At 35.4% G+C, this 15,000-nt stretch overlaps 1 long non-coding RNA gene and 1 pseudogene across 1 annotated transcript; one reads left to right on the top strand and one right to left on the bottom strand.

Moving 5' to 3' along the window:
• The first annotated feature begins 804 nt into the window (after positions 1-804).
• On the top strand, positions 805-3,403 carry LOC127160816 (uncharacterized). The gene is made up of 3 exons (XR_007826855.1): positions 805-856; positions 1,405-1,510; positions 3,302-3,403. It is a non-coding gene; the product is annotated as an uncharacterized LOC127160816 (long non-coding RNA).
• Positions 3,404-10,406: 7,003 nt separating this feature from the next.
• LOC127160814 (uncharacterized) lies at positions 10,407-11,797 on the bottom strand (annotated as a pseudogene).
• Positions 11,798-15,000: the final 3,203 nt, after the last annotated feature.

The following is a 15,000-nucleotide window of genomic DNA, read 5'->3' as shown; positions in this document are numbered from 1 at the left end:
AAACGATGCAGTTTATGTAGCCAAAGTAAGAATTGCTAAGAAATAATAACAAATTCCCACAAATTAATAATTTGTTTGCTAGTTTTGATTATTACAACGTCCTTAATTCGTGGCCATGATTTAATTAAACCTTGTTGATTTAATGACTATAATATATAAATCTAACCAGCACATTCATTAAACTTAAAAAGATAATAAAAACATGTTGATGTGAGATGTGTCAGATTTACCTGTAGCTTACTGTATTAGTGTGAACATTAGTTTACTCATTGATTTACCATGTTAGTGAAGTATAAAGTTATGCATCACAGTCACATCACAGTCATCAACACTCACCTGCTCCAGCCAAATCTCACACATCAACAGTCAATACAGTCAGTGAAAAAGTGTATGTCTCTGTCTGCTCCAGGACCTCATGTGTTCATACTCGTACTGCAGTATAACGACTTCAGTGAGAACGACAGACAGAGAGTGAAATATTTGCTGAACCTCTTCAGTAAGCAGGCCATGAAACACACTATAGTGCTGACGACTGATGAAGAGACGCGCACATACAAACTGACTTCTATGATATGGAATAACACTATTCGTGATTTAATAAAGGAGTGTGGAGGAAGACATCTACAGTTTGATACAACAAACACAGGATGGTGATCTGAGATGGCAGAGTTGTTCAGAATGACAGAGGAGATTCTCAAAGAACACACAGAATTTTTCATCTGTAACATGTATGAGGATGAAGGTGATGGAGCATCAGTGGATGAGATCTGAACAGATCTGGACGTTCAGTCAGAGGAGACGACAAAGAAGAATTCTGATCTCAAAGAGAGCACCAAAACAGGACGTGATGGAGGAGGTTTGTCACTCTAAACAAAGCTAAACATAGTGCTGTGTGGAAATAATCCAACACGTTAGCTCAGCGTCTAAAATGTTTAGAGGGGTAATGAGTAAACCTCAGAAAGAGATGAGTAAAGTGTGTCAGAAGAGAGAAGGAACGATTCATGGACGACAGATCAGTGTAATCGAGCTTCCACCTCTCACTCGACTCTCAGAGGAGGAAGTGATGCGTCAGACTCACCGCTGTGTGTCTCTCTGTCATCCTGGAGTTCATCATTTTATCCTTGTCACTCCTGTCAGTCCACTTACTAATGCAGACAAAGCAGAAATGGAGAAGATTAAAGGAATATTTTACTCACAAGAGCACTTCATGGTGCTTTTCATTATTGAACTCAATGTTGAAAAAAAAAGTGTCAGATTTAGTTTTATCCACAGAATCTCAGTGTTGTGAGTCTCTGTGGGAGTTGGTACTTTGTGATGGGGTTAAAGGACCAGAGAAACTAGGAAAAGATCTCAAAGCTGTTTGAATTTATAGAAAGCATGATGACTGAACCCTCTTCTCTTCAGATGTATATGAGAGCTTCAGAGAAGAGAGTCAGACATGAACTAGAGGAGAAACTGAGAGTGAGAGACAATGAAATCAAAGAGTTACAGCAGAAGATCAGGACACTGGGTGAGTGCATTCATTTATGTTTCTGAATAAAGCATCATTGTGAGAATACAGTAATAAGCTTATAGGTTATTTACAGAACTGTACATCTCTACTTTGTGAACCACACATAAATAAATACACTTTTATACATAACCTATCTATTTTAAAGAAGAACAAATAGACTCAAAACTATAATCTTAGTAAAATTGTTGAATCTTTTGCTATTAATGACTGGTTAAGTCTGTAATCTCTAGACAATGCTAGACCCTAAAGACTAAAATACACTGCACAACTTTTTTTTTTTTTTTTTTAACAGATTCACAGATTTTTACCCAGTGTTTTAAAATCTCTTCTGATTTTAAATGTTGTGTATAGGTAACGTACTTCCCTTGTTGAGATGTTCTGCTAATACTACTGCCATTTTAGCTCCAGCTATTTTTTATACCATCAGTCTTTTCTTCAAAATGTAAAATATAAAGGGATTAATGTCAGGAAACTGATTTGGACAGTCCTAAACATCTCACTTTGAGCACCTGAAAAGCTCTATATTACTTAAACTGTATTTTTAGTTTTCCATCACTTTGATGCTCATTGATACATTCATACTTACAAATGCTTTTTGTGGCCAGATTACTGTAATTCCAACGTCATGTGAATGCAGCAATAATCTAACTAATTAAGAAATTCAGACTGCTTTGACTAATTTATTTCTTTGACACAGATCCAGAGGGTGTGAAGCTGAATCTGGTTGTGCGTGGGAGTAACGGAGAATTAAGATCCTTCATATCAAACCTGATCCTGAATCAGAGCAAGACAAGATCAGAGCTCAGTTTAGAGTGTGTGAGGAGAGACGTGGAGCTTCATGGACGTCTGATCAGTCTGGTGGAGCTTCCAGCTCTGTTCAACACTCAGCTCTCAGAGAAGGAAGTGATGCGTCAGACTCACCGCTGTGTGTCTCTCTGTCATCCTGGAGTTCATGTTTTCATCATCATCATTCGTGATGCTCCAATTAATAATGAAGACAGAGCAGAAATAGAGAAGATTCAGAGGATATTCAGCTCAAGAATCAACAAACACATCATGATCCTCATAAAGCAGAATTCAGAGCATCAGACAGAAAAACTAAATGAAGAAACACAGTCTGTCATTCAGAGTTTTGAAGGATGACATCATTTCATTGACCTGAACACACAAGTGTCTGTGTTGATGGAGAAACTGGAGCAGATGGTTGAGGAAAATAGTGGTGTTTGTTTCTCTACAGAGACATTGATGGAGACACAAATGGAAAAACTTAAAGAATTAGAAGAAATGAAGAGGAAAATCCATTCATTAGAGACTTGGTTTCAGTCACAAGGTAATGATCAGAAAATCTGCATGGATTAAACACTTTTCATGATTTGTAAAGTCCACACAGATTTATAAAACACAACAATAACATTATATACAGAGTGCAGCAGAGAAAACATAACAACACATGATGTTTCAGTTTAAATTACACACAGTATTCTCTGATGGTCTGGATAATTGTCAGTCTTCACTTGAAATTCATTGAAGTGTTTTCAGTTGTTTTTTTCCTTTGATCTAAAGATTCAAGAGATGGAGAAGATGAGCTGAGGATTGTGCTGCTGGGGAAAACAGGAGCTGGGAAGAGTTTAACTGGAAACACCATCTTAAGAAGAAAAGCGTTTATATCAGACATTTCTCAAGAGTCTGTTACTAAAGAGTGTCAGAGAGAAACAGCTGAAATCAACAGCAGACACATTACTGTGATCGACACTCCAGGACTGTTTGATACTGAACTCACTAATGAAGAAATACAGAGAGAAATCAGCAACAGCATCTCCATGATCCTGGCTGGACCACATGTGTTTCTCTTACTGATACCAGTGGCACGATTCACTGAAGAGGAAGTAAGCTCTTTAATGTACACCATAGTGCTATTTACCAATGGAGACAAACTGAAGAACAAAACCATCAAACAGTTTCTGGGAGAACCTGGATCTGCCCTTAAAAACCTGATTGAATTTTAATAATAAAACCAGCTGATGTTTGGATGATGCAAAGCTGTAAATCGCTCTACATGGGCGCAGTTGACTGTCGTTCTGATAGCCACCAGAACTTATCTGGCAGTGGACGGTGATTAATAATCATTTCCTCACACTACCCAAAATGATTGTCCACACAATAAGAAATCATCAATTCACAATCATTAGTTTGTACTCTTTTGAAAATTAACCATGGTTTTACCACAGCATTTGTAGTAAATGTATAGTAAAAACAAAATCAACCATAGCTTTCTTGCAAAAAACATTGTTTAACTTTGACTGTAGTAGTCAAACTATAGTTATTACAAAATTTACCATGATTTCAAAAACTATGGTTACTATAGTCAAAGCTACCATAGTTTTACTCTAGTATTACTACAATTTTACTCTAGTAGAATCATCCCAGATAACACACGTACATCTGCAAGACGTCTGTTAAAGATCTCTTGATCTGGAAAGCATCTGCTGTGTACAAACATTTATCAGATGTCTCTAAGCTGTCAGTTTTACATACATTCTAAATCATAAACATCTTAGAAACATTTAATAGATGTCTATTTGACGTATGATAGGAAACGTCCTAAAAGTAGTGCATATGAGCAAACAATCTAAAAAATACGTCTTGCAGACATCAAATAGACATCTCCAAGAGTCTGTGCTATCAGGGATGGCATCAAAATAATCGTTAGAAAACAAAACAAAACAAAACGAAACAAAAAAGGTTAAGCATGATTGCTACAGTTTAACTATGTGTAAATGTATATGTAGCCTACAACACATTTTATAATACTTATTTCAAAAAAGATTTACAGAAAATACATGTTTCAAGGGTACAGTTGAAAAATATCCTTTAGGGTCTTAATGAAATATCCTTTAAACAGGCAGAGATGACTAACTCATTGAGAAAGACCATCTTCTGGCAACAAAATAATGTTCATATGACAGCAACTCAAAGTTAATAATCAAATAAAATAAAAGTCTAACGATTTTCAATCCACTTTGTATTGGTAAAGTGTTGGTATTTATGTAAACCAAAGTAAATGTATGTCGTTACTACCCACAATAGCCCGTTTTTAAAGGGGTCATCGGATGCAAAGTTTACTTTTATGTTGTTTGAACATTAATGTGTTTTGGCAGTGTATGTACAAATCTACCCTATAATGATAAAAATCCATGCAGTGGTTTTTTATTAATCTGTAAAAATAATATTCCCTTTTTCAAATCGAGCCATTCTCAGATGACTGTCAGTGTGGCGTCACACCAACAGAGGCCGCTCCCACGATAGTTGATTGACATGAGCATCTTACCTCAGACCCGCCTTAAATCAGCTGTAACAGCCTGACCTCCATTGTTTTGATGTCGGAGCAGGGATGTAAGTTAGACAACAATATCTCAGATTAAGCATGTTGAGGTGTTGTGTTGCTGGATGTAATAATGAAAATAGTGCTCGTCATTTACTCCCGACATCTGAGCTGCTGAAGAGTTTGTTTGTGAAGGGAATGCACCTCCCGATCTACACATATCCGTCAATGTTCATGCGAATCATTCGTGATCCAGCTTCACTTACAGCAGAAGTGAGTATAAGTTTTTGTTGTTTTTTTTTTTTTTTTTTTTTTTTTTATAAATCTTTGCAATCACAGTTTCCTAATAACGTGCTAGTTAGCAAGTTTAACGGCCAAATGTGGCTAAATGCAGCTAAATTAATTAAATCGTCACTCCACAGAGAGAAGAGAGGGGCGGGGTGAGCAGAGCTCATTTGGTTTTAAAGCAGCCTGGACCAGAACAGGATGATTTTTGCAGAGCTGATTTTGTCAAGGTAAAAAGGGTGTTGTTTTACACTACCACTGAGAATTTTTAACCTAAGTATACAAGTATAGACTTTTCATTAAGACTCTAAAGACTCGTATCAACTTGTGGAAAATGGGCATCTGATGACCCCTTCAAAGCATCATAAAACGAACTAAAACCAAACCTTTTAAAAAAAGGAACACTTGAACACATCAGCATAATAGGAACTTCCTAAAATGACACAAAACATCTTTAGAAAACCTTTATTTGAAGTGTGATTTGATTTTTGTAGTTTCTCTCACGCTCCATTAATTCATTAATTCCCATTGATACTTCACACTCCAGTCCAGTCAGTGGAGGTAGTACACCATAAGTTGGCTTTTCAAGCGCCAGTGAACGATACGAGAAGCAATTATTTGACTTCGCTTGCAGGACATCCGTGGCACACTTGCTCTCAATATAGTGATTATGACATTAGGAAATTGCTGCTTCTGGGGATTTTTTTTGTTTTGTTTTGTGGAATGAGAGAGAAGATTTGCTACAGCAAAGTCTGTCCGAAATGTTCGTGCACAAACGCTGTTTTTAAAGTCATTGTCTGATGACGTTACAAGAGTTATGCTTTCAGTCTTCTAAATGTAACCGGCCTTACTCTGACACTGTTACGGTCTGCGTTGTGTTATGAATGAAGAGACGGACCATGGGAACTGTTGCTGATGGAGGGTTTTTAATATGGAACATGCAGATGCTGGATGGAGTAGAGAGAGAGAGTACAACAATGAGAAATGATTTCGTTCTGTGATTTTTTTTTATTTTTTTATTTTTTTTTTTTCCACCTCTCCTCAGCGTGCTCAACGCGTTCTACGTAAGCATTATAATAATAATATATCAAAAATAAAATACATGAAACCATGCTACAAACAACAGTGCAAAATGAATTGTTACAACCATTTATCCAAACATATAGATCTTCTGCATCTCGATTTAGATCAATCATGAATTAGAATAGAAAACAAATTGATACAATAAACTATACCTGGATAGAGTAGAGAGAGAGAGTACAACAATGAGAAATGATTTCGTTCTGTGATTTTTTTTTTTTTTTTTTTTTTTTTTTTTTTTCCACCTGGACAGATTAAACATGAGTTAATCAATTAATTAAAATCACGCACATACATATTCTCGAACAACTGTACTCGGTAATAAAACTATTAAATCTCATCCATCCACTAATAGAACACTTTCTAGCACATTTATAACACTCTGAACAATAATATTTCTGCATATTAGGCACTTAATAAAACTTTCAGTGACTTTTACAACTCATGTTGAAGGAGCACCGCTAACCGCTTACCTCTCCTCAGCGTGCTCAACGCGTTCTGAGGACGCAGCGCGGGCTGAACAGAAATGACGTCATGCCGTAACATGAATATAAAACTCTTTTCCAAAAAGGACAAAAATAAGATACGAAACAAAATTAGAATGTTTTCGTGAACATACTAATATAAAATGTATGCATGAATTGAATTGAAAGGAAGGGTTATTAGTGAAATACATTAACTTAGATCGTGAGTACACACTCTTATTAACGTCCGTCACATAAAGTTGAGATGTTCATTTCGCGTATTTACACACAATTGTATAAGCAACAATATGCAAGATCGTTTCTGCATTGTTTTCATCGGTTACAGCGCTATTTGTGTGTTTGCTGGCTTGAATACACACCGAGTACAGCAGATAATGAGCATGTGAGGAAAGCGTGAAGAAGTCCACAGATTTTGTGCTTTTGTAGGTTTTATGATCAAAACTAGTGTTATTTTAATTTGTGTGTTACTTTGATCGTAGTTATTAGAAAATCAAACTATATTATTGTGTGTATTGTTAGTAAAGATGAGTGTCATCAGATTCCAGCAATTATTCTGTCTCAAATGATTTGTTTCTGCTCTATACGCGGTATAAAGTGAGATGATCTGAATGGCTTGTTTCATGTGTGTTTCTAGTCTGAGGCTTATCAATATTATCAGAGCTGCTGAAAATTTTTAGTAATATCCGTTTGTATGTGACATGATCAAAGCATGACAACTACACTTTTAATCTTAGATCTGTAGTAATTAGAAATAGAAAAGTGGACATATGTAATGTATAAATGAAAATGAATACCTGCAAATTTGTCATTCGGGCTAGTGGTGATTGAGATGTTGGTCATTCACTGTTTCTGTACAACAAACAAACAAACAAACAAACAAAAAAAAAAAAACAACTACTAAGAGAATTGATCCTAATTCTACTTCTAATAATATAAAACATGCTAAGGTACATAGACTGCGAGATAAACAAACTCAGAGTTGCAGAGTAAGTTTTGAGTTAACAAAACCCGATAAAGCCAACCTGGTTTAGTGTAGGTTCACCAGCTCACAAAGCTCGATATAAACGTTCTCTATCAACTCAGAGTTTGTGATTTAACTCTGGAGCACGTGCACCTGAAAGTGTGATACGTGCACCAAACAGCCAATCACACGAACATGGAGAGAGTCACCAAAGCGTCTGTTGGATTCACTTCTCGTGAGAGTTTGAGCAATTCACTTTTCTGCTGAAGATTAAGAGATGTCGTTATTAAAAATGTTGGAAATTGAAATGCATTTACAAGGCAGGAATAAACAGAAAATATATGACTATGCAAAAGAATCAATTGAATTTAATTATTTATATATAGTTTTACACAGAGCTCAAAAGGAAAACAGGTTTAGTCATTATAAAAGTTGGATATATTAAAGCTATCTGTATGTACATATTAATTTAATTTAATTTAATTCAAATACAAAGCTTAAAATTAATTGCCACTTGATATAATAATTACACTGCCACTCAAAAGTTTGGGATCAGTAAGACTTGTAATGTTTTTTTTTAAAGAAGACTCTTATGCTCATCAAGGCTGCATTTATTTGATCAAAAATACAGAAAAAAAACAGTAATATTGCAAAATGTTATTACTATATAAAACAATGGTTTTTATTTTAATGCACTTTAAAAAAATAATTTATTCCTGTGATGCAAAGCTGGATTTTTATCAGCTGTTACTTCAGTCTTAAGTGTCACATGATAGTTCAGAAATCATTCTGATGTGCTGATTTATTATCAATGTTGAAAACAATTGTGTTGCTTAATATTTTTTTGGAACCTGTGCTACTTTTTTTCTGGATTCTTTGATTGATAAAAGGTTTAAAAGAACAGCATTTATTTAAAATAGAAAAGCTTTTCTAACAATATACACTACTGTTCAAAAGTTTGGGGTCAGTAGATTTTTATTCTTTCTTTCTTTTTTTTTTTTGAAAGAAATTAAATCCTTTTATTCACCAAGAATGTGTTAAATTAATAAAAAGTGATAGCATGGATTTACATTGATAAAAAAAGATTTATATTTTGAATAAATGCTGTTCTTTTTAACTTGTTGTTTATCAAAGAATCCTGAAAAAAAAAAAAAAAAAAAAAAAGACACAGGTTCACAAAAAACAGTGAAGAATCTGAAAAAGTGAAATTACTTTTAAGTAGTATATAGCTAACATTTTGCAATATTACTGTTTTTTCTGTTTTGCATCAAATAAATGCAGCCTTGAAATAAATTATATTTTTAAAGTATATAAAAAATTATTTTACTAGTTTACTAACATTTTACTGACAGTATAACATTAAGTTACTTTACTCAACTGTTTGTGAAATGGATTTTTGTGCTCTTGTATTCTACCTCTTTCATTCGGCACAAATCCAAATATTCCATAATATTTTCATATTGACGATGTATCCAAATGCTAACGCGTTCCTACAGTGACACAGTGAGGCGGGCGCGCTCATGTATTTGTATTAGCCGGTTCGATTACTTCAACTTCAACCTCATACCAGCAAAATCAACTTAAATAGAATGTCGCTTTCTGCCATTTGAGTTTCCTTTCTGTCACAAAACTGAACTGAAACTCAGCAGATATAGGCTACGTTACGTGTCGCACTGTTTCCCCCTTGTCTATCAGTTAACTAAATTAAATATGTCAAGTATTTATTCCTTGTATGTATATATGTACTGCAGATTTTATAGCATTTATATGACATTTAATTTGATATAATATTTAGTATTTTCACATGTAGGTGAAAAAAATAATCATTTGTACTACTGTCTGTTAAAAATAAATGAAAAAAAAAAAAAAAAATCTAGCACAGTAGATTTTTGTTTCTGTTGTACCAAAATTGTATCCAACTGTGACCCCCGAACCGAGATACATACCAAACCATGTCATCTGTGTACCTTTACACTCCTTATATGTGTGTGTGTGTGTATATATATAAATTTATTTATATTTATATATGGCTTAGAAATTCAGCTTTCGAATGCATTCAACCAATAGAATCAACTCTTAAAGACTGCTGAGTAGTCCATATAAACCGGATTGTTTTCAAATAAGCCTGAAGGACCTGATTAGCTGTTCAGGTGTGTTAAATTAGGGTAGATGCTAAACTCTGCAGGGCTGTTTGATACCCCTGGCCTAGAGCAACACAAAATATCATGTCATTTGAAAGCTTTGAGTCTGAACTTTACAATGCTTGTGGTCACTTTGATTAACTCCTAAGTAGTGCTGAGTTATTTGCTGAGAAGTAGAAAAAAAGTTTTCATAATTTGTGAAATATATTTTTTTGCACCCTGTTCTCTACATTTACGTTTACATTTACATTTATTCATTTAGCAGACGCTTTTATCCAAAGCGACTTACAGGTGGGGAATACATCAAGCGATTAGTCCTAAAGAGGCAAAACGACTTAGGAAGTGCTCATAATACCATATAACCAGCATTGTTCAAATAAGTACAGGCTAGAAAGGGAAAAGAGTAGAGTAAAGGCTTTTTTTTTTTTTTTTTTAATGTCAAATAGTGTCGAAAGAGATGGGTTTTCAGCAGTTGCTTGAAAGTTGTTAGGGAGTTGGCATTCCGGATAGCGGTGGGAAGATCATTCCACCAGCCAGGAATGGTGTAAGAGAATGTTCTGGAAAGTGATTTTGTGCGTCTTTGTGATGGTACAATGAGGCGTCGCTCACTGGCGGATCTCAGAGTTCTGGAGGGAGTGTAGATTGGTAGCAGTGAGTGGAGGTAGGCGGGCGCCGAGCCTGTGGTTGTTCTATATGCAAGCATCAGTGTTTTGAATTTGATGCGAGCTGCAATTGGGAGCCAGTGCAGGGTGATAAAGAGAGGTGTGACATGGGCCCTTTTGGGCTCGTTGAAGACCAGTCGTGCTGCTGCATTCTGAATCATTTGTAGAGGTTTGATTGTGCATGAGGGAAGACCGGCTAGAAGAGCATTGCAGTAGTCCAGCCTGGAGATGACCAGGGCCTGGACAAGTAGTTGTGTGGCCTGCTCTGTTAGAAAGGACCTGATCTTTCTAATGTTGTGTAGGACAAACCTGCAGGATCGAGCAGTTTTAGCAATATGGTCTTTGAAAGTCAGCTGGTCATCAAAGATTACACCAAGATTTCTGGCAGAACTTGATGGGGTAATTGTTAATGTACCTAAATGGATGGTGAAATCATGCTGTAGAGTCGGCAGGGAAAATAAGGAGCTCAGTCTTTGCAAGGTTGAGCTGTAGATGATGTTCTTTCATCCACTCCGAGATGTCCGCCAAGCAGCCTGAGATCCGTGCAGCTACTGTTGGATCATCTGGTTGAAATGAAAGATAGAGCTGCGTGTCATCAGCATAGCAGTGCTAAGAGAAACCATGTGCCTGTATGATGGGCCCCAGTGATGTAGTGTAAATGGAGAAGAGGAGGGGTCCAAGAACTGATCCCTGAGGAACCCCAGTGGCCAGAAGATGTGCTTTGGATACCTCCCCTCCCCAGGCCACCCTGAAAGACCTACCTGTGAGATAGGATTCAAACCAGCGAAGTGAAATCCCTATGATACCCAGTGATGAGAGGGTGGACAGGAGGATCTGATGGTTCACTGTGTCAAAAGCAGCAGAAAGATCCAGCAAAATGCGTACTGATGATCTGGAATCAGCTTTTGCAATCCGCAAGGATTCAGTGACTGACAGTAGTGCAGTTTCAATTGAGTGGCCACTCCTGAACCCTGACTGGTTAGCATCCAATAAACTGTTCTGCGCAAGAAATAGTGATACCTGGTTAAAAACGACTCGTTTGAGTGTTTTTGCTATGAATGGAAGGAGAGAGATCGGTCTATAGTTATCTATAAGTGAACTGTTTAAAGTAGGTTTTTTGAGCAGTGGGGTTACCCGAGCCTGCTTGAATGCAGTGGGGAAAGAGCCTGTGAGGAGAGATGTGTTGATGATGTGTGTAAGTGCTGGTAAGAGTGTAGGAGAGATTGCTTGGAGAAGGTGAGAGGGGATAGGATCTAGTGGGCATGTTGTAGGATGGCTGGAGAGGAGAAGTTTGGATATTTCTGCAGCAGAAGGAGAAGAGTGGGGTGTTAGCTGTGGAGATAGTCATGTGTGGAATATGTCATTTGAAAAAGGTCTCACAGTAGAATAGAGGAGTAGAATAAAAGAAATATAATTGTTTGGGGGTTTGACTAAACTTAAAAGAAATATAATTGTTTGGGGTTTGACTAAACTTGTGTGAATGTTTGTCACTCAGAAAACAACAATTTAGGGCAAAGAAAAAGGCTGCCTTTGTTCCAAATGCTTTAACTTTTGATTACTTCATGATATCACCACAAAATTTACATCATGTACAGCCCGTATATTGCAAAATATCAAAAAAAAAAAAAAAAAAAAGTTTTCTCATACCTTATTCCTTTCATGAGATATTGAATATCAAATAAGAAAGATAGGAAAATTTTCTTTAAGAACACTTTTAAGATCACCTATTTCTTAGTATGAGAATGTCTGTATTTAAAGAAATAGGTTTTCCCATAAAAATACAGAAAGATTTCTATCAAACGATACCTACTTTTTGACTCTCCTTGCTATGGTTTTGGAGTTATGAGCCATTACTTTTGTGTATTTCTCTCAGAAAACAACAGTTTTTAAAATGCTTTCAGGGTGTCAAGAGTTAATTGCACCACGTGAGTATTTGTTGGTTAGAGACGGTTTTCTCCTCATTCATTGTGCTGATGTCTTCAGATCACCTGTAAACTGCCACTTAAAATCATTTCATGGCTGTCAGAGACAAACTACTCAACAGCACTTCATTATAGTCTGATAAACCATGTTATTTGCTGTTAACAAATTTATTTCTGAATTTGTGTATCCTATTGTTCATTCTTTTTTCTTCTTTTTTATACAGAACATTACTTTCTTGTCTTTAATGTGGGAAGATTCTCTATTATATGCAATGGCTGGCAACCCTCAGCTGGAGCAAAGTAATGATGGAATCAAAAACCAGTTGGACATGAAGCCTATATACATAAAGAAGTAGAAACTGTAAAACAAGTATTAATACTACACCCTAATATGAACAGAAACAACTGAAAGTGAGAAATAAATACAAATCTCATCACGTGTGACATTCGCAATAAACAGCATCGTAGACAACAGTCCAGGAACAGGGAAAATAATAATACAGTGTTTAAATGTATTAGGTAGAATATCCACACTCCAGTACAGCAGGTGACAGAAACTGTTCAACTCGTTCAAAACCCTCCAGTAAAACCCACGAAGAAGACGAAAACGAAAGTAACTGCGAAAAAACTGCAGATAGTAAGACAAAGCGATGCTCATTGGATTTATGTCCTAGAAAACATTTTTATAGATACAACTTTAGCACAGACGCTACTCATTTTAACACTCGGAGACATTGGTTTATATGTAAATATGTTTTTGCATATTTAATCCGATCCGTCTGTACTATTGAGAGATTTGAGAAGAAATTGTTGACAAGCTACAGGCCTAAAGGACAGAAAAATGAGTGTTTCAAATAAATTCTCTTCTTAGTGGACAAGACTGTAGGTGTATGTTACAAGAGCAAGGAAAGGACTCTCAGTCTGAGATGAGTCTCTCACAGAAACAGAGGTAAGACTGAGTCTGTTTTTAGATAATTATTTGAAACACTTTCTGTAAAAAAACAAACAAAACAAAACCTGTAGAAATGACATTAACAGATCAACCATAATTTATCATATGAATTTGATTGCATTACATGTTTGGGGTTGCATATTTGGTGGGTATTAAATGTTGTACTGTCCGCCCTTCATGTTTAATATTTCTGAAGTTTGACAGCAAGTTAAACTGAGTGAAACTAAAGGAAAAATTGCTAATTAGTTTTATAACTAAAACATGTTTAAATTACTCCCATCTGGCAAATAAAATCTCTTCAAATGAGACTGAAGTATCTCCTGTAGTTTCTCTCTGTTCTTTGTGTCATTAGTGTAAGATCAGACTCACATGTGTCCAGCTCTGTGTCTGTGAAAATAAAACATAATCTACCAAAAGGTATGACATTATAACATTATGTTAGGTAATTTCGTCACTGTGGTTTTTGAGATAGATGTTGACTGAATAAAAAAAAAAAAAAAAAAAAAAAAATCACTTAACACAAAATATGGTGACTTTATTGAACTCTGTCTGGAGCTTCTTTCCAATAATACAATTATACAGGCAGACATTACAGGGAATAAATTCACCATACAAAATACTTATAGGCATAGAAGAACAAATGCATGGCTATATCTGTATATTAACTACCACTTACAACATTAAAACTTTATAAATTACACTGAAATTACATTGTGTAATATTGTTTCTTTTGTTTCTCTATTCTTTGTGTCATTAGTGTAAGATCAGGCTCACATGTGTCTGTGAAGAGTGACGGGTCAAAAAGAGGTTTGCCGCCGGACTTAAGTGAGAAAAAAGCATCATCTACCAAAAGGTATTTAATGTTTTTCTTATTGTTGGTTGCACATGGACTGCGAGATTTAATTTAATTTTGTTGAATATTTATCATGAATCTATATTGTGTAAATATTTGTCAGCATTTTCATTAAGATGCTAAGAGCATCAGCAAAGAAGATTAAAATGAGACCAAATATTTACCTAAATGTATACCTAAATAGATCAGTATAAACATAAACAGCTATTGCTCTCTGTCTTTGCTAAAAAAATATTTACAAATTATCTCTCTAATAGTTTCCTTGAAAATGCAGTACTTCATTTTATTCACAAATAGGTTTCAGTATGAGACATTAGATTCAGACGTCCAGACTCACAGGAAATACAAGAATTTTAAAGGCAATCTTATTAAATTATAATATACAGGTTATAAGAATGCTGTTTGCACACATTAATATCAAAAATGTATATATCACCCAAATTAATTAGATAAAGAAACTGACAGCCATTGCTCTTCAAAACTCTTAAAAGCAAGGAAAGATGAGGATTACCCCCAAAAGCACCACATCTATTGAACATACATCAGACATGCGTTCAGCCGATTACTTCCTGATTTTTTTCATCATCCGCAGTTTGTTAAAGAGTCCACTAGATGGCAGTTTCCGACAAAATGAACTAAAGTACTATTAAACAGGGCACATAACAAATGTCAATAATGGGCAAACTAGATATAACTTAAAATAATAAAAATGAACATATACATCAAATTCTTAAAGTGTAAATTTGTGGGCATTTTTAAAGAGAAATGTAAAAGATTCTTGTCTCTTTCCCAAACTCATTCACTGTTCACAGTTCATTGTTCAT

This window comes from Labeo rohita, unplaced genomic scaffold (genome assembly GCF_022985175.1).
Source record: "Labeo rohita strain BAU-BD-2019 unplaced genomic scaffold, IGBB_LRoh.1.0 scaffold_460, whole genome shotgun sequence".
NCBI lineage: Eukaryota > Metazoa > Chordata > Actinopteri > Cypriniformes > Cyprinidae > Labeo > Labeo rohita.
This window is presented reverse-complemented; position numbering and strand designations above follow the sequence as displayed.